This window comes from Artemia franciscana, chromosome 8, assembly GCF_032884065.1.
Source record: "Artemia franciscana chromosome 8, ASM3288406v1, whole genome shotgun sequence".
Lineage (NCBI taxonomy): Eukaryota > Metazoa > Arthropoda > Branchiopoda > Anostraca > Artemiidae > Artemia > Artemia franciscana.
The window spans coordinates 42491473-42511086 of NC_088870.1; the positions used below are offsets into that span (position 1 = coordinate 42491473).

A 19614-nucleotide genomic window follows, 5' to 3' on the forward strand; every position below is an offset into this window, starting at 1 on the left:
GTAGGCTCTCGTTTGTATTGTCCGTTTTTTTCCATAGGATAGACACATTTGTATTTTTTGTCGCAAATAATTAACCAAGGGGCTGCAAATTCTTTACCATCGATGTGTCATTAAAAACGCTATTTTATTTTCTCCTTAGGTAGAACTGAAGTTTAGAATAGAAGGGGTTTAGAGTGGTAGGGTGCCCAACGGTGTTGACCTCAGACGGTTCCTTGCTGAAAGGGATTTTTAGTAGTAGTAGTCGTAGCTAAGATAAAAAGGGTAAAGAACCAAGAACAATTCATAGCAGTTGAAACTATTGCAAATCATGAAATGGATTCCTTTGTCTGAAAAGCTTGTTCATAATATTTATTTTTTATTACTTTTTTTAATGCCTTGGTAGATTTCAGATCAGAGCGAAAAGTTAATCTGGCTAAGTAGACAGGGCTTCTCCGATTGATATAATTTATGTCTTCTAGTTGTTCTTGAAACTGCCTAAACCGTAAGATTGACGGGTAACAATACGGAATAAATATAAAAATTTAATTTTTGAAGGACAGGCTAAATTATAAAAATTGTATGCAAGGAATCCTCAGAGTGTAACTGGAAGAAAATGTACTTGTGAAACTTTGTAACATAAGTTCACTTTTCACTTTCCATTCTGTATTCTTGTCTCTTCTTTTCAAATGAATCCTTCAGGGTCTCAGCGAGTAGTTAGCCAAGACATTATCATTGGATACTTGAAAGGGTAGAAACTGGTACCAAAAATCACCAATGCCACCTAGCGCTTGGCCACTTGGTTTGACCCTAAACTACTGCATGGCTGTCGGTTTGCGTACTTTAAACTGTTGATGTAGTTAAACACAGCAGAATTATGTCATCACTACTCCCACCAGCTCAAGGTAAACTAGCCTAGATATGCTGCAAAGACTTCCCAATTTAACATAGGCCTACTATAACCAGACTTTTTAGGGCTAAATTTAGGTTTCTTTATCCATAAACAGAAAAACAAATTTTATTATTTGAAAACGCTGCACTTAAGAAAACCTGACATTTTGTGCTAGCGTGCAGTATAATTTACCACCCTATTTCTTCCACTCTAACACAATAATAACCAACATTAGAAAAAAATGAGGAACGATAGAGGCAAACAACAATTTAGACTCTTTCAACAATATCTTTTTCATACCACACACATACCATAGCCTCCCTAACAACCTAGCTCCCTGTTATCCCACCACTCTTCCTTGCTACTACCCACTATCATAACAATTCATCGAAATCAATATTGAAATGAAAGATTCTGACTTCATATAATTTCTGCCCCCCCCCCCAAAAAAAAGAACTGCTGATTAATATGACTTACAGAGAAATGTCAGCTTTAATCGTAAAACATTGTCAAAACCTGTCTATTCTGACATAATCAATCCTCTTGATGATGCAAGATTTCCTGGGTGGTGGAAAACATACTATGCTGGAAAACCGCGGTGGCGTTAAAACACCTACTCCCCCTGTACAAATGACCAAATTTATCTTTCTTAAGAATTTAACCCCCTCCCAAAAAATAAGAAAATCATGGTTCAGTACTTGGTCTTAGGGATTCGCTAACAGTAGAATGGGTCAGGGATGGAAAACCGAAAGTATAAAATCTGTATTCATATGCACGGCAGGCAATATTCAACCCCTTGGATAATAGTGCACCCTAAAATTCCTCTCTCGTGATATAGCAATTAATTTACCTATATTCAGTAATATATTCTTAATAGCCAAGCATAAAATGTTCAATAATTTTGATGAGCTTCTTAATGCTGTATTGTGTCAATTACTCCATGGTTATCAGTCGGCTATTGTTAATTGATGAAGCTTTAATTGTCCCAGAAGGACGGGCAACACAACGGAAAATGTACTTTCGCTAGTTTTTTCGTCTTGTCGTTGGCGGGTGAAAGTTAAAAACAAGAAGTTATTTCGATCGTGTGAATTGTTAGTTTTAGGTTTTAAGTTGCCGGAAACGAGCTATTTTACTTGCGCTTTCTTTTGATATGATTTATTGAAATTCTGGCTCTAAAGTTCGGGAAAAGGTCGTTGAATTGCTCACGCATTTTTTTTTATTTATTTTTTTTTATCACAGTGATATAGCATGGCTCTTTGGTGCCTTTTCTCCAAAGTCCGAACTTGCACCAGCGTTTTTCGAAGCAGTACATCAGCAACGAAGATAGGCTAAAGTTGATTTAGTCAGGATAGAAGACAGTCCCCTTGAAAGCTCGTAATTTTTAAGGTGTCTCATATTCTCGTGCAATTCCCATGTAATTTGTTCGTTTTTTTATACTTTGACAATATTGATCCTATTTATTTAATTATCTGCATAACTTCTTAATGGTAGCATCTGCCCGTCCTCTTGATTTAGGAGCCCCAGGTCCCCTAATATAAATATTTGGGTCCTTCGGTTCTTTAAGTGTTTTATGCAGTCAGGATTCTACTTTGAAAGGTTCCGGTTGTGTCTTGGAAGCCTCATTAAGAGTTTTATTTGGAGGGAGTTTCCGTCCACTATCCACTACCTGTTGTTTTTCTCCGAAAACCACCTGTGCCACACTGCTCCGCCACGCTTGGTATAGTTTCTCCCATGCCTAGTGCAGTTTCTGCCGTGCTTGGTACAGTTTCTGTCCCGGTTGTCACAGTTGCACCATAAATTCCACACCTTCACAACGCTGGGCATGTGCCACCTGGTGTAGGGTATGTGATTTTTGAAAGCTGTTATCCCCGGTTTATTTGTTGTTGTTTTTATTTTGAGTTTATACGAAGGAAATTGCTAAAGTAAGTTGGCAAATGTGATGGGTTTCAGTTCGATTGGAATATCCATTTCGAATAATTTTTGAACAAAAAAGAGAGAGAGAGAGAGAGAGAGAGAGAGAGAGAGAGAGAGGAGAGAGAGAGAGAGAGAGAGAGAGAGAGAGAGAGAAAAGTTTATTATTAAATACAAGACAATACAAAATACAATTCAAAATTGAACTACGATAGGCTCAGTGACAGGGATACAAGGGGGATAAAAAAAAATACAAGCAACAACTACAATATAAGCAATATATATAAGGGGCATACAATATAAGCAACATCTACAAAAAAGAAAGAAAAAGGAAACACAAATCATTATGATCAAATGCACGAACCTATGTATTGGCATTTTTTCTAACATGGGTTGCGCGTGTCACCTGGTGTATACGTTTTTTTTAGGCGGCCTATCTAAAAGGAGACGGTAAATTCTGTTTGGCAAAAATGACTAAGCAACTCCGCTAAGTGAATTCCAACTTAAATATCTAATTGAAAGAGAAATTTTCTGAAGACTCCGTAGAATTTTTTTTTTACATAGATGTATTTATTTTATCTTTGAATAATCTATATATATATAAATAAGTTGTTTGTCAGTACACTGACGTCATGTTTGTGTGTCGACTGACGTCATGTTTGTCGACTGACGTCATTATAAGGATTGAGCTGTATGTCGTCATGAAGTTGTTTGTCGACTGACGAAATTACAGACCGGGACACCGGGATACAAATGACGACCGGGACACAGGGAATATAAATGACGACCGGGACACTTAAAGAGAAATTACAGACCGGGACACAAATGACGACCGGGAAACCGGGACACAGGGGATATAAATGACGACCGGGATACTCAAAGAGAAATTACAGGACTGGGACACCGGGACACAAATGACGACCGGGACACAGGGAATATAAATGACGACCGGGACACAGGCCTCTGAATACGGATTGTTTTTCCCATGGACAATTATATGTTGCATGTTCAAGAGTCGGTATACCTGACAATCTATTTATATGCGCAGACAATGGGACAGCGAAGAATGTTGTATATTAGCAAATTTTACATAGTTTAAAATATATATATGTATATATATATATATATATATATATATATATATATATATATATATATATATATATATATATATATATATATATATATATATATATATATATATATGTATATGTATATGTATATACATATATATATATATACATATATATATATATATATATATATATATATATATATATATATATATATATATATATATATATATATATATATATATATATATATATATATATATATATATATATATATATATATTCACAGGTGGGGCACAACTAATATGGCGCGTAACGACTTACACGCGTGGGGGGGGGATTGGTGGCGCAAAGCGCCCCCACTAACTAGGAGCTGGGGTGGCGCGAAGCGCCACCTCAACAGCTAGTATCTTGGATAAATATCTTTAAAAGCCTGTACGTTTTTAGCGTTGCAAGAATAGGTATCTTCATACGCTCTGTAAAATATTTGTTACATGTATATTATTCAGAACACACTCAAGAAGTGAAGTTATATATATATATATATATATATATATATATATATATATATATATATATATATATATATATATATATATATATATATATATATATATATATATATATATATATATATATATATATTCATATATATATATATATATATATATATATATATATATATATATATATATATATATATATATATATATATATATATATATATTCACAGGTGGGGCACAACTACAATGGCGCGTAACTAATATGGCGCGTAACGACTTACACGCGCGGGGGGGGGGGGGGCTTGGTGACGCAAAGCGCCCCCACCAACTAGGAGCTGGGGTGGCGCGAAGCGCCACCCCAACAGCTATTATCTTGGATAAATTTCTTTAAAAGTCTGTACGTTTTTAGCGTTGCAAGAATAGATATCTTCGTACACTCTGTAAAATATTTGTTACATGTGTATTATTCAGAACACACTCAAGAAGTGAAGTTAGGTAAATCATAATGAAATATGCCAAATTATGATGAAAATATAAGATTTTAGTAAAATAACAATGAAAATTACAACAAAGAATTATGGAAAGCAGGCCATCCAGTACGCATTATATTAAATAACAAACCTAACCGGTTTTTCTTAGATCTAACAGAGTAAACTTCTTGAGTGTGTTCTGGATAATAAACAAGTATCAAATATTTCTTCGGGCTGCAAGAGTATTTTTTTTTTAACCCGGATTTTATGGAGACGCGATTAATATTTGTCCACATGAAGACGTTTTGTTCGTCAGGCGATATGAAATCTGGCCAAGTCTAACCCCCTATTTTTACCTCTTTTTCAAGCGAATGAAGCGTCCATGCTAATATTAAAACCCAATAATTTGACATCAGCAATTTGAAAACTTTGTTATTGGTTTTCAGATTGCTTCAATAATTGAAGCGCTGCTTCATAGTCAAAAGTGCCGGTTTTTCTCACATCTAACTGAGTAAACTTCTTGAGTGTGTCTGGACAATACACAAGTATCAAATATTTCTTCGGGCTGAGAAAGCGAATTTTTCCACTAGGATTCTATGGAGACACGACTAATATTTGTCCACGCGAAGACGTTTTGTTCGTCAGGCCGTATGAAATCCTGCCAAGTCTAACCCCTATTTTTATCTTTTTTTCAAGCGAATGAAGCGTCCATGCTAATATTAAAGCCCTATAATTTAAAATCAGCAATTTGAAAACTTTGTCCTTGGTTTTCAGATTGCTTAAAAATTGAAGCGCTGCTTCATAGTCAGAAGTTAGTATGCTGTTAATAAAGTTTGAAGGACGAAAATTATTAACACTGAGATTGAAGTCGGACTGAACGGTAACCACAGATTTATTATTCGTTTTTACCCACAGTTTTGAATTTTCTGGCTTAAAATTTGGCATCTATATTGAAGGGAAATGTAACTGCTTGAAATTTATGCTTCATGCTTGAAATACTATCCCATCAGATGAAAGAGACTTACACCACTAAGTAATTAGATACATGAAAAAGCAAATATTACAAAACTATTTTATCCCAGGCTAAAAACAATCATTTTTGCTCAAAAACAAGATAAAAGAATTTTTATACCGTTAAATTAATGATAGTTATTTTTTTTGTTCAAGACAAAGAAAAAACAACATGTATATATTTATTTCGTGGGAATTTTATCCACGATTTTTAATATAGTGTTATCTTTTAGCAGGTTTCTAAGATATTGAATAGAAAGTAGTTTTAGAACGAGAGTAAAGAACAGCGTTTAGAATTGAAATGCCTGCCTGCCCCCTCCTTAACCCCCTGATCTTTATGCTCAGGTTGTATAGTGCTTTAGGAATGCTTCTTACACAAATTCATCGACCACTGTGTTAGAGCAGTCGTTCTTGATGAATTGGCAAACGACTCCAAATTTAGCGTAAGGAACTGGGGGCCTAGGAGAGGGGACCCCCTCATTTACAGAACAGTTTCTGTCGTTTTTTAAGTTTTAATGTTGCTCTTTATTTCCATTTAAGAAACCTTCCTACATATATATATACATATATATATATATATATATATATATATATATATATATATATATATATATATATATATAAATTTTTTTTCGTTTTTAATAGCCTAAATGTGGAGAGGACTACTACCACTTCAAACATGACTTTTCTTTGAAACTCCTCTTCCTCCCTGCGGGAAATTTTCTGGTGGTGGTCATAAGGTGCCCCCCATCCCTCTTTCCACATTTTTGTCGTTTAGCATGTAAATGTAATTTTTTATATTACACTCAAATATATTTTCTCCGTTAAGAGGGGTGGTATCCCCCCGTGGCACTCATGTTATAGGCATAGTCAAAAATGTCCCGAGACTCAGGGAGATTCAAGATTAATTTTTTCCCCAAAAAACTTTATTCTAAGTCTACCTGAGCACTCATGGAGAGTTAAAAACAGGAATTATTTTAGGTACAGCCCCCCCCCCACGTACAAAAAGATCCACTGATCCCTAATAGCTGATGTGCAATTATACATTACTGTGCATAAACTAATGATGAAACCTCAAATGAATCAACTCAGTTACATAAACCTTTAAAATATATCTATGTGAACCATTTATTTTGTGTGGACTATTTGTATCTTTAGGGACGAATGCGCCACCGCGTGGTATTGCTGCGTCTGAAACTGGAAAGCTCAATATACAGTTTTTTGATAATTTTTAATCTATCGGCTTTCTTAGAATTTTCACTTGATTGCAATTTGACACCCTTTGAGTCAAAAGGTCAAAACCGTTACAATATTTCAGCTCTACTATATGTATATATATATATATATATATATATATATATATATATATATATATATATATATATATATATATATATATATATATATATATATATATACATAGGTTAACATAGAACATAGAAACATAGGTTAACATCAGAGTTTCTATTTAATGCTCTTTTCAACAACAATCATCACTGATGGCACAATTACATGCGATTTTTTATAATTATAGATTTTGGCCTATATATATATATATATATATATATATATATATATATATATATATAAATTTGGTAGTAGCAGTAGCTATATTTTATTCCAGAAATCACTGACTAAATCAATGGATACCACACCAAATGCGTTGCTTACGAGGATTTTCTGTTCTCAAAAAAAAAAAAAATGAAATTTAGGCCTAAGGTATGAAGAAGTGAAGGGTGAAACAGTACCGAGAAATACTTACATAAGTATATCACACACATTAAAACTACTGTCGAAAAAATAATAACCCTAAACTCGCTGCCCTGTATAATTAATTACTTGTATGTTGCACCATTCTGGAAAATATTGATTAATTCAAACAAGATAATTTTCTTCCATTTCACAAAATGTTTCCTAAGTCTCCCCCCTTGTAGACTGCTGAATTTTAATTCCTTGTCTACACAATAGCAAGTTGTTACATTTTGTCTGTTCATTCTTACATTCTGTTTCTCTAATTCTCCAAGAAACATAATAATAACAATGAATAAATTTGCTTTTCTTCGAAATGCCTCTAGATTCTTATTCTTAGAGAGTTTGAATGTCTATCTGGTATTATTTAGGCCCTGTCTTCATTAAGGCATTTTCAGGTAATCTCGGCCGCTTCGGAAACCCCGGTATTCTTAGGCTTTTTTTAAGGTTCAAAAGGGCAAATCAGACAAATTTGAAATAGCTTTTTTCAGGAACGTTTATTTTTCGATGAACGAAAAGCTGTTTTTACTCGGCCAACTTTGCCTGAAAAAGCCATAATGAAGACTTTTATTACTACCAGACATCCGTCGGATATTCTTTAGTCGTTAATTTCAACTAATCAGATGGTTTAAAATTGGATGAGTCCTAATATTTTCAAATGAATTCCCAAGTGCCCTATCTCTATTTAAATTACCAAGACTATGATCTTTTTGTTATGAAAAAAATGCAGTCTCGCAATTTTTCTTGAAACCTTGGTATAATTTGTTTGTTTTACAATGTCTGCTTTCCAAAAATAGATTGTAGCCTACTTCTCTGATGGGGTCTATTTTTAATCTAAAGAAAACTTCATCATCTGAATACCTAAAAGATGTCTAGGCACCTAATTGGGTTCCTATTAAATAATGTCAATTTTTCTCTCTGATTCACCTGAAATTTTCGCTTCAGAATTTCGCATTCATGTGTGTCCATGTTAAACTAAGTTACTACTGGATTGTTACGAAACACCAATTTGATTATTGCGTTTCGCAAGTCAGATCTGATAAATGATTAAAACATTCAGTTTTAATGCGCACCGGAAGAACCTTAAGGATGTCATGTCAGGCACGTACGTGAGTCTTTTATAAGGAAGGGGAGTCGAATAAAAAAAAATCGAAAGCAGTCAAATTATACAATCGATATGAGAATTTTTAGACAGGCTCATATGCTCTTCAGATTTTTAGGGGAGCACGAGTTTAAGAATCCCTCTCCATGCCTGCCTGCTAAGAGATCAAAGTGTATATTGCTAAACATCCATTTCTCATGGTTCCCCATGAGATCCCAAGTCCTCTTCCGGCTTCTGATGGAAATTTTTTCCCATTTTCTCTTATTTTAAGAACTATTAGAGTTCTTTAGAATTATTAACTTTTTCAACCATCAGTCAAACCAAAAAAGTCCTTGTTTTCACATTTAGTAATCGTAGCTGACCAAATAAAAAAAAAAGGCCCAAACGCTAGATTTTGTCCATTATAGTTTATACAATCAGTATCTCAAGCCCGGTATTACCGACAATTTGTTGCATAAACGCGACTCGACCGTTTCTCTGATGCTAGAATATAAGCTATTGCATAACTTTAACTTTACTAACTTTAACTTTTACCTTTTAACTTTAACTTTACGCCATAAAACTTTCGGTACTAAAATAAATTTGGTTACTTCGGTACTTCATGTTACCTTCGTAATCCTTCATAAACCTTCGGTACTTCATGTTACGTTGCGGAGCAAATTTTGTTCGTAGACTCGAGGTTTACGTAAAATTTATATTACAAAAGCTTACGGTAACATTTGGTAAAGTTCTACATAGCAGCAACAAAATGTTACTTATGGGGGAGCAATTAATATATCTAGAAAAATATTTCGTAAGCTTTTCCTAGAAAACTTTTTACGCTTTATCGGTACTTGAGTCTTCAACTCTATTCCGTATTAAAAAAAAAAAAACAACAACAAATTTGTCAACTGAAAGTAAGGAGCAACATTAAAACTAAAACGAACAGAAATTATTTTGTATATGAGGAGTCCGCCACCTCATCAATACCTCGCTCTTTACGCTAAAGTTCGAATTTTGTTCCAATTCTTTAAAAATCACCTCTGAATCACAGAGACCGTTTAATTAGAATAAGTAGCTCTTTTGAAAGTACTAAAAAAACATTAGCGTAAAGAGCGATGTATTGACGAGGGAACACACCCCCTCATATACATAATAATTTCTGTTCGTTTAAGTTTTAATGTTGCTCCCTACTTTCTGTTGAAAAAACTTGTTTTTTTAAATTTATTTTCTGATCATTTTTTTTAAATAATACTGGGAAATCCAGTGCTTCCTTCATGGAAAATTTTCTCCCCCCATGAAACATTCCTCCGTGGAAAGATCCTCCCACGTAACCCTCTCCCCCAGAACCCCACCAGAAAAAATCCCCCCGAAAACGTCTGTATACTTTCTAATAAACAATACTGTATGTAAACAATGAGCAAAGTTCATAATTTGCAGCCCTTCCCTCGGGGACTGTGGGGGATTAAGTCGTCCTCAAAGACATAGTTGTTAGATTTTTCGACTATTCTGAACAAAATGTCTATCTCAAAATTTTGATCCTGTGACTTTGGGGGGGGGATTGGAGGGGGCGTAGCTGCTTCCGTTTTTTGGTCACTTAAAAAGGGCACTAAAACTTTTAATTTTCGTTCGAAGGAGCCATCTCGCAACATTCTTGACCACTGGGTTGACACGATTATCCATGGGGAAAAAGCCTCTTGAACCTCTGAAGTAATGTTCTCCGATACGCTGAGTCTGATGGTGTGATTTTTGTTAAGATGACTTTTAGGGGGGGGGGGCTCCCTTTTTTCAAAAATAAGGCAAATTTTCTCAGGCTCGTCACTTTTGATGAGTAGGACCAAACTTGACGAAACTCATATATTTAAAATCAGCATAAAAATCAAATTCTTTTGATGCATCTATTGGTATCAAAAGTCCGTCTTTTGGAGTTTCGGTTACTATTGAGTCGGGTCACTCCTTACTTACAGTTCGTTACCACAAACTGTTTGATTTATAACTTTTAAATAGTTTGGCTATGATGATTGTAATGATAATGAACTTACGGCTTCATGGATTTTTACGTTGGCCTAGTGTAAACGACTTGTTTAAGTATAAAAGAGTATACTTTACGTGACATAACTAATTAATGTAGAACATCACGTACATAGTGTAAAAGTCACTTAAACCGTATGGCGGGAAACGAACTTGAGACCCGAATAACAATGGTAGAGAAAACACCCTTTAAACTGGCCAAATTGGCCACAATATACTTTTTCCTGTTAAAGGCAAAAATGAAAAATATTAGAATAAATAGTAGAAGGTAGTTAATAAATGAAATCGACGTTAACCTAGTAGACGATGTGAAATAGTTGCCTCCTGCGAGTCAGTATTAACAGAAAAGGTCGTGTGAAAGATCAGAAGCCATTTTATTTCAATGGTTCCTCTATACTGCTAATGTTTCATTTTTCAAATTCAATTTAAACTGGATTAGGTCAAGGAGGTAATTCAAGCTATTTTTTTTTTTTGTAATTTAAAATAATCTTTTTGCTAAATTTTCCAAAAATTAAATGTTTAGCCTTGGTAGGCCTATAGCTGTAGCTGCTTTAATATCCTTTACTAGCCACGAGATTGCCTATTAGCGTTGTACAAGCACTGTTTGGCGTATTTTGCGGTAAGTTTTACATTTTAAGGATTTTGGGAAGGGCTCTTGGGGTAATTAGCTCCCTTGTGCTGTAAGACATTGTTTAATGTTTGTGATCATTTTCTGATTTGTGATTATTTTGTTTTGATTTGTGTATGATTTTGCTCCGATTTTTTTTTGTTTTTGTTTTTCGTCTGATTTGTCTCAAATATTCTGATTTTGTGAAAGAGTCTTGGGGTAATTAGCTGCCATGAGCTATGGTGTATTGGCTGTTTTTGGGATTTTGCTTTGATTTGTGTTTATCTTGTTCTGGAATAGGCTTGTTCTGGTATATTTTTTTCCGATTTGTCTGAAATATTCTTATTTTGCGAAGAACCTTGGGGTTATCAGCTCCCAGGAACTCTGTGATATTGCTTATTTTTGTGATTTTGCTCTGATACGTGGTCATTTTGTTGTGATTTGTGTATTTTTTATTGATGATTTTTTGTGATGTTACAAAAATATCAAAATTAAATAAAAAATTAATTTTTTTATTGATGATTTTTTGTGATGTTACAAAAATATCAAAATTAATTAAAAAATTAATTACATGTTCTGATTTTTGTGGACTCTTGGGGTAATATGGTCCCATGAATTGATTATTTTGGTTTGAATGTTAAGCATTTTTTAAAGTTTGCCCTTTGGCAAGTTTTCTAAATAAATGTGGAGATTCTCAATATGGATGATATTACATCCCACGTGTAGTTTCCAGAAGGTCAGATATAAAGTCTTTGTCCCCAAATGGTGATATTTATGTATGGGTGATACGGTGAATCGTGTAGTTATATGGTGTTAGTGGTTAATGGTGTAGATATAAAGTCTTTGCTCCCAAATGGTGATATTTTCTTTTGCCTTGTTTTTTTTTGGGGATTCAACTTTAATTTCTTAAAGTCAAAAGACAGTAACCAGTATTTTATGTTTCTTTTATCTACTTACTTCTCTCGAAATCCCTGATAAAAAGTTACATCCCTTATGTACTCGCTTGCATAAATAATAATTTATTTGCGTAAAATCCAGCAAAGGTCGTGGCAAAAGGAAAAGATGCTAACCAACAAGCGACCGCATTTAATGTCAAACCCAAATACGTGAATGCATTCCATTATAAGACTACAAAAAACACCTTTATGGCTCAGCCCTAGTCTAAGGACTTTCCCCAGCTTGAGAATTTTAATTTATAATAAATCATTCCGTAATAATTGCTTCCTTAAATCTACTAGTTCATTCTATTTCCCTACAACATGTAAAATATTTTCCACACTACCCACAGAAAATGGCAAAATATATTGATGTTTTCAAGCGTGAAAGCATAATAAGCATACTGTTTTGTTTGAAGATGTGCACTTCGAAAAAACTGTTAAACCAGGACAGGAAAGATTTTCAATTTGAGCGATCTTGCACCCCTTGTAGCCTATAGTTTTCAAAAGCTTAGAAATAAAATTTTGCTCTCAAGTTGTGATCTTTTCTCGTGCTTCTTCTTTTTTTTATTTCTTAAGCCTAAGAGACAATAGTCAGCATTTCCTATTTGAAAATTTGTTTTTATTTTTATTTTAAAAAATAGTAAATAGTATTTTTTTTTTTCCATCTTCTTACTTCTCTTGTTATGGCCAATAAAAGGTTGCACCTTCCTTGTTTTCCTTGCTACTTTTCAAGACTTAGTTAAGGCGTTGCTCACTTCTTACCACACATACCATAATGCAGCCACTCTGGGCGTGCATTCTTTACAATACAATGCAATATCGTTATTGCCCCCCCCCCCCAAAAAAAAAAAAACACACAAGGGCTCTATATTGAGTAGATGAAAAGACAAAAAAGAGGAACAAAGAACATGATGCAGGCTGTTTGTCCTATCAAGTCTAGAAAAATAGCGGCCGCGATGCTTTTTGGCCACTGTTAGTGGCTCAGCTAACCTGTAGGCTGACACTAGTCTTTTGTTTCTAGCCCATTGGAGTACACATAAAAGAAATTTTGCGAAATGAGAATATACGGATCTAACAGTCGTCTTACCAGTAGCCGTAAACATATTCCAAAATGAAATCAATGCGAGGACATGAGGCATCGCAAAAGCGTTGTAGACGCGGACGAAAATGCGCCTCTTGTATCAAGCTTTACAGCGAACTAGAATGCCAAAAGCTCTTTTCGAACTTTATCACTTAGACCATAAATGAGGAGAGCAGCATCCAACATCACCAACAAATTTGCCGAAAGCAAGGACCTCGCTCTTCGAAGCATTAAAATTGAGACCAATTTCGGCATATTCCCTACTAAGCACAGAAAAATTCTTCTAAACAGTCGACACGCTTCTACTGAAATTTAGTATGTCGTCAGCATGATTGAGTATGGAAAGATCAAAACCGCTAAAAATATAACAAATTCTCGAAAGCCGGCAACCCTTTGGGGTCAGCACTAATTTTCCTTTGTCCTGAACAATCATGTAAGGACATGCGTTCATTCATCCGCATAATTTTTGTAATATCCATAATTAAGTAGCTCACCTTCTCTTGGATCCCTTTTCTACTAAGATAAATCTTTGACTAATTCAGACAATTAAATTTTTTGTTATTAAATATTGACAATTGTTTTATAGTAAGAATATAGTGAAACACCCATCTATTTCAAGGGGGTGCTTTGTCCACTTTATATTTATTTGTGTTTAACAATTTCAAGATATGGCGAAATTTGATAATTCCTTTCAATTGAAAATTCTGACAATCGAGTTGAGAGCTTGATTGTCAAATTCTATTTCTATTCACAATCAGTAGCACCAATTCAGGAGAATACGTAGAGGGAATGGGGAGGGAAGAAGGCAAAACGGATTTTTTTTTGCTTTTTCAATTTTTTGAATAGAATTACTAAAAAAGGTGTTTTTAATGAAAACATAAAAGACGAGTTTTTCAACATTTAGTGGGGGGGGGCTATTTTTTCACTTTTTCAATGAAAATACAAAAAAGATACTATTAAATGAAATTACTGAAAAAGATGTTTTTCAAACTCAATTGGTGCAAAAATCAGGGGGGGGGGACAAATCCCACCCCACCCCCCATTAACACCCCAACTGGCAATCTAAGAATTTGGTTTTTATTCACAGTTCGACAATCAGTGTCGTCAATTTCTGTTGGGTTGTGAATTACATAGCCCTATTGCAATCGAGTGTTTTCGATTTTGGATTGTAGGAAAAAGCAAAAAGTTTACAATATGTACACATTTTTTCCTGCTCTAGACGATGAAAATCTCCTTTTTGAAAGAGATCGCACAGCCAGTTTCCTTTTTTTTCAATTTTAATTTGAAATGATGTTATTTTCCCCGATAGGCCCCATGAATATTTGGATTTTGATTTTTCGTGGGGGGGGGGGAAGCTCAGGTATAATTATGAAAATAAGATAACGAGAGGCACATCTTGAGGTAAAAATTGAAGTCTCTATGGTCAGTAAAAGGAAAGAAAAGACGACAAACACGATGGATATTTCGCCTGTATAAAATTAGGCATCTTCAGCGCTAAAATCAGAAATAATCCATGACTTAAACAATTAAAAAGAAAAGATAAAATCTAAGATTAATGACAACGTAGATGTAAACAATTTAAGTGAACGCATAAAAACATTTTGTTTTTTGCTTTGTTATAAATTTTACATTTTTTATTTTCTTATAGATTAATTTTTAATTCCCTCTTTTCTTTTTTCAGTTGTTTATGTCTTAGATTATTTTTAGCACTGAAGACGCCTAGAGAAACATCCATCCTGTTTGTCGTCTTTTCTTTCCTTTTACAGGCAACAGATCCGTATTTTTTCTTCTTCACTAGATTTGTCTCTCGTTTTTTTGTCGTAGTAGGCCAATTTGGCATATATATATATATATATATATATATATATATATATATATATATATATATATATATATATATATATATATATATATATATATATATATATATATATATATATATATATATATATATATATATATATATATATATATATATATATATATATATATATATATATATATATATATATATATATATATATATATATATATATATATATATATATATATATATATATATATATATATATATATATATATATATATATATATATATATATATATATATATATATATATATATATATATATATATATATATATATATATATATATATATATATATATATATATATATATATATATATATATATATAATGTAAAAAGAAATTACCAATGCAACAGCACAAACACATAAAAAAGAAAGAAAAAAAGGAAGACAGAAGGAGAAAAGGAAGACTGTTTTCCTACATTAGTAATTAATATAGATCAGTACTTGAATGAGGCCTTAACCCTACTCATCTATACAATCACATATGTCGAATAGCATATATATATATATATATGAATGAATTTTTAGAGGCTTTGCGAGTTCAGTGTGCTAAAATAGGCTTGATAATTAATGTTAAGAAGACTAAGTCACTAAGGCTAGGAATAAGTGAAGATGAACAGGTGACATTAGGTAACGAAAAGATTGATCAGGTTAAGAGCTTCAGTTACCTTGGTAGTATTATTAGTAAAGATGGTGGGAGCAGTGAAGATGTTAAAAGTAGAATAGCTAAGGCTCAGGGTGTTTTTTCACAGTAAAAAAAAAACTTTGGAAGAATAGAAAGATAAGCCTGCAAACCAAGATTAGAATATTGGAAGCTACAGTGATGACAGTGGTCAAATATGGCTCTGAAGCATGGGCGCTCCGAAAAGCAGATGAAAATTTACTAGATGTTTTCCAGAGAAATTGCCTATGGATTGTTCTGGGTACCCGGCCGACTGACCGTATTTCAAACAGTAGCTTGTATGAAAAATGTGGTTCAATCCCGCTTTCTAGGGCTATAATGAAAGAAAGGTTGAGATGGCTAGGCCACGTTGTACGGATGAAGGATGACAGATTACCGAAGATTGTCCTTTTTGGCCAACCGTCTGGGGCTACACGGAAAGCAGGTCGTCCTTGTCTGGGTTGGGAGGATATCATAAGTAAAGATTTAAAGGAAATGGGAACTTCCTGGGAGGGTGTAAAGAGGAACGCTTTAAATAGATTAGGTTGGAGGAGGATCGAAAGTAGCTGTGTTGGCCTCAGGCGGCTTGGTGCTGCGGTGAGTTATTATTAGTATATATATATATATATATATATATATATATATATATATATATATATATATATATATATATATATATATATATAATATATATATATATATATATATATATATATATATATAATATATATATATACATTTGCTGTTTTTTTTTTTTTTTCATGGGCATGTACTTTGGGGGTGATACCTGACGCGGGGATGCCATGGATATTCTGTGGTAGCCACAACACTGTGCTGGGTAGAGAATTTAGAGTGGCGAAACCCTATATAGGCCAGTGTATTCTCCTGATGAGCCCTTATGTTGGGTGTTGCCTCTGAATTATTTGTCTATATTATTTTTTCTATTGTTCGGTAAATGACGACTTATACTTATTGACGACATGACTGCCTGTCCATGGATTATTCTTTATGGTTGATTGTGTGTGGCTATGCTGTTTGACCTATGTGATTGTGTGGATGAGTAGGGTTAAGGCCTCATTCAAGTGCTGGTCTATATTATTAATCACTAATTTAGGAAAACAGTCTTCCTTTTCTCCTTCTGTCTCTTTATTTTTTTTTTTTTATTTTTTTTTTTTTTTTTTTTTTTTTTTTTGTGTTTGTGCTGTAGCATTGGTGATTTCTCTTTTCATGATATTATTCCAGGTTGGATCCAGTCTTTGATTGTTGGATTTTGATTTGGATGTTGGTTTGTTTTGGATTTATTTTCAATAACTTTTTATGCAACAAAACACAAATATTAGCCTCGGAACTCGGAACGATTTTTTGAAAGTTAGTAAGTGTAAAAGTCGTTGTTTTCTTTGCCAAGATCATTTTGTCCCACGAACTTCTGTTAAAAGTACATTGTATAATAAAATTTTTGCATGCAAGTTACGTGGTAATGTTAATTGTAGAACAACCAATGTAATTTACCTATTAGAATGTAATAAATGCTGCCTACAATATGTGGGGGAAACAACTAATAATATATATAAAAGATTTTCTGGACACAAGACAACAGTTAATAATGAAAAAACTAATAACTATCTAGTTCAACATTGTAGTAATGGTAAATGTTCCATATCAGATATAACTGTCACAATTTTAGAAAATTTAGAATTAGAAAATTTAAATAAAGAAGAGAAGAATAATAGACTACGTAAACAGGAGGATTTCTGGATCCATACTCTTGGTACAGCTTATCCTTTTGGGCTAAATGATCGTGTAGCAAAATATGGTGATATGTCTCATGTTGTTGTTAAATGTATTGATGGTTTTATGGACCATCCTTCTTTTACTTGTCCTACTAAACGTAAAAAACGATCGAGAGGACATAGGAAAAATAATAGAAAAAATGAATTAGATGTACATACGCTTTCTATAGATCTATGCCAGCTACTTGAATCTAGGGGTATGATTTCTGTAATAAAGTGTCTAAATAATTTATCCAAGAGGAATTTAATCAAACTTTTCTGGATTGTTAAGAATAATACAGCTCTTGATTATAATTTTAAAGTAATATGTGATACAATTTGCATTCTAACTAAAACGAAATTTATTTCAAAAAAGAAAAAGTTCGATAAGATTAGTAATAAGGATAACAGATTATATTTACCTATTAATTTTACTTGTAAGCAGATTGAAGATATTAATTTACCAGAAATTTTAAATCAGCGGCATGTGAAACAGGCCCTTCCTAGTAATTTAAATCATAATGATAGTCCAGTTTTAACTTATAAATTTTCAAAAACTATTGGGCAAATTATTTTTAATTATAATTTAATACTAAAAAAACTAGATAGCGATATAAATTGGAAACCGGTTTGTAATTGTAAGCAACTTGGCCCATTTGTAAATCCTACTTACAAACATGTTATAACAGGGGACTTGTCAATAATAAAGCAAGATGATCTTCAAATTATAATGAATAAAGGGGCTAATTTCCGTCTTTCTCATCATCTGAAACCATCGAGTGTTCTTGATGGCTTGGAAAATGATTTTGATTTATTTATTGATAAGTGGTGTAAGAAAGAGAATAAAAATAAAGAGAGTTTTCAAAGTTGGAAGAATTTAATTATTAGTAGAGTAAGAAATAAAATATATTCTAACTTAAAAAATAGTAACACTAAATCATTATTTTATAATGCGAAGATTAAACAAGCAATTGCTAATCTAAAGAATGAATTTGTAATTGTGCCAGTGGATAAAGCTAATAATAATTTTGCCATAATTTGTCAGAAACTGTATTGTGATATCTTAAAAAGGGAGTTATGCACAACTAATGTTTATGAAAAGGTAAATATAGAGGATGAGAATTTAATTGAAAAGACTGAAGAAATACTTTTTAAAAATTTTAATATTAAAATAAATGACAATGATAAAAAGTTCCCTTTCCTATATTGGACTGTAAAATTTCATAAGAATCCCCCTAAACCACGGTTTATTGCTGGAGCAGCTAAATGTCCAACCCGCATTGCTGCTACTGACCTCTCTTTAATTTTAAAGGAAATTGTAAATAAACTTAAAACCTATTGTTCTGGTATTAAAAAATTTTCGAATTTTAATCCATATTGGAGTGTTAATAATTCACTGCAGGTGATAGATTCTTTAACAATGGTTTCAGCTAAAAGAATTGAGTCTTTCGATTTTGCGACAATGTATACTAATTTATCACTTAATTTAGTGTTTGATAATTTAAAAACTGTTATAAAGAAATCTGTCCTCTTATCTAGTAAAAGGTTCTTAAAAATAGACAGTTATAATAAAAAAGCCATATGGACAAACTGCTTTAATACTACAGTTAACTTGAGATGTTACAGCTTGGATATGATTTTTGAGTTATTGGAATTTGTTTTATACAATACTTATATAAGATTTGGGGGTGATTTGTACAAGCAAATTATGGGAATTCCCATGGGGGAGAATGCCAGCCCATTTATAGCTGACTTGTTTTTAAGTCAACTAGAATATAAATATATGATGGATAAGAATAATCCAATTAATTTAAAACATGCTTTGTCAAATAATAAAAGATATTTAGATGATATTTTGGTCTTAAATTGTAAGGATTTCATTGATATTTCTAAAAATATATATCCATCAGAGCTTATTCTTGAGCCTAGTCATAGCGCTGGTCATGAAGATCATTTCTTAGATTTAAATATTAATATTTGTGATAATAA

At 32.9% G+C, this 19614-nt stretch overlaps 1 protein-coding gene across 3 annotated transcripts in view; it reads left to right on the top strand.

Moving 5' to 3' along the window:
* LOC136030449 (uncharacterized) overlaps window positions 1-19614 on the top strand; it is a 173759-nt gene that overhangs the window by 15470 nt on the left and 138675 nt on the right. Inside the window, exon 1 of one of the 3 annotated variants that reach the window (XM_065709438.1) lies at window positions 5657-5705. The exons of the other annotated variants lie outside the window; for them this stretch is intronic. The gene's annotated coding sequence lies outside the window, so the exon portion shown is untranslated. Of the gene's footprint in view, window positions 1-5656; window positions 5706-19614 lie in introns of those variants that run through there. 3 annotated transcript variants of the gene reach the window in all.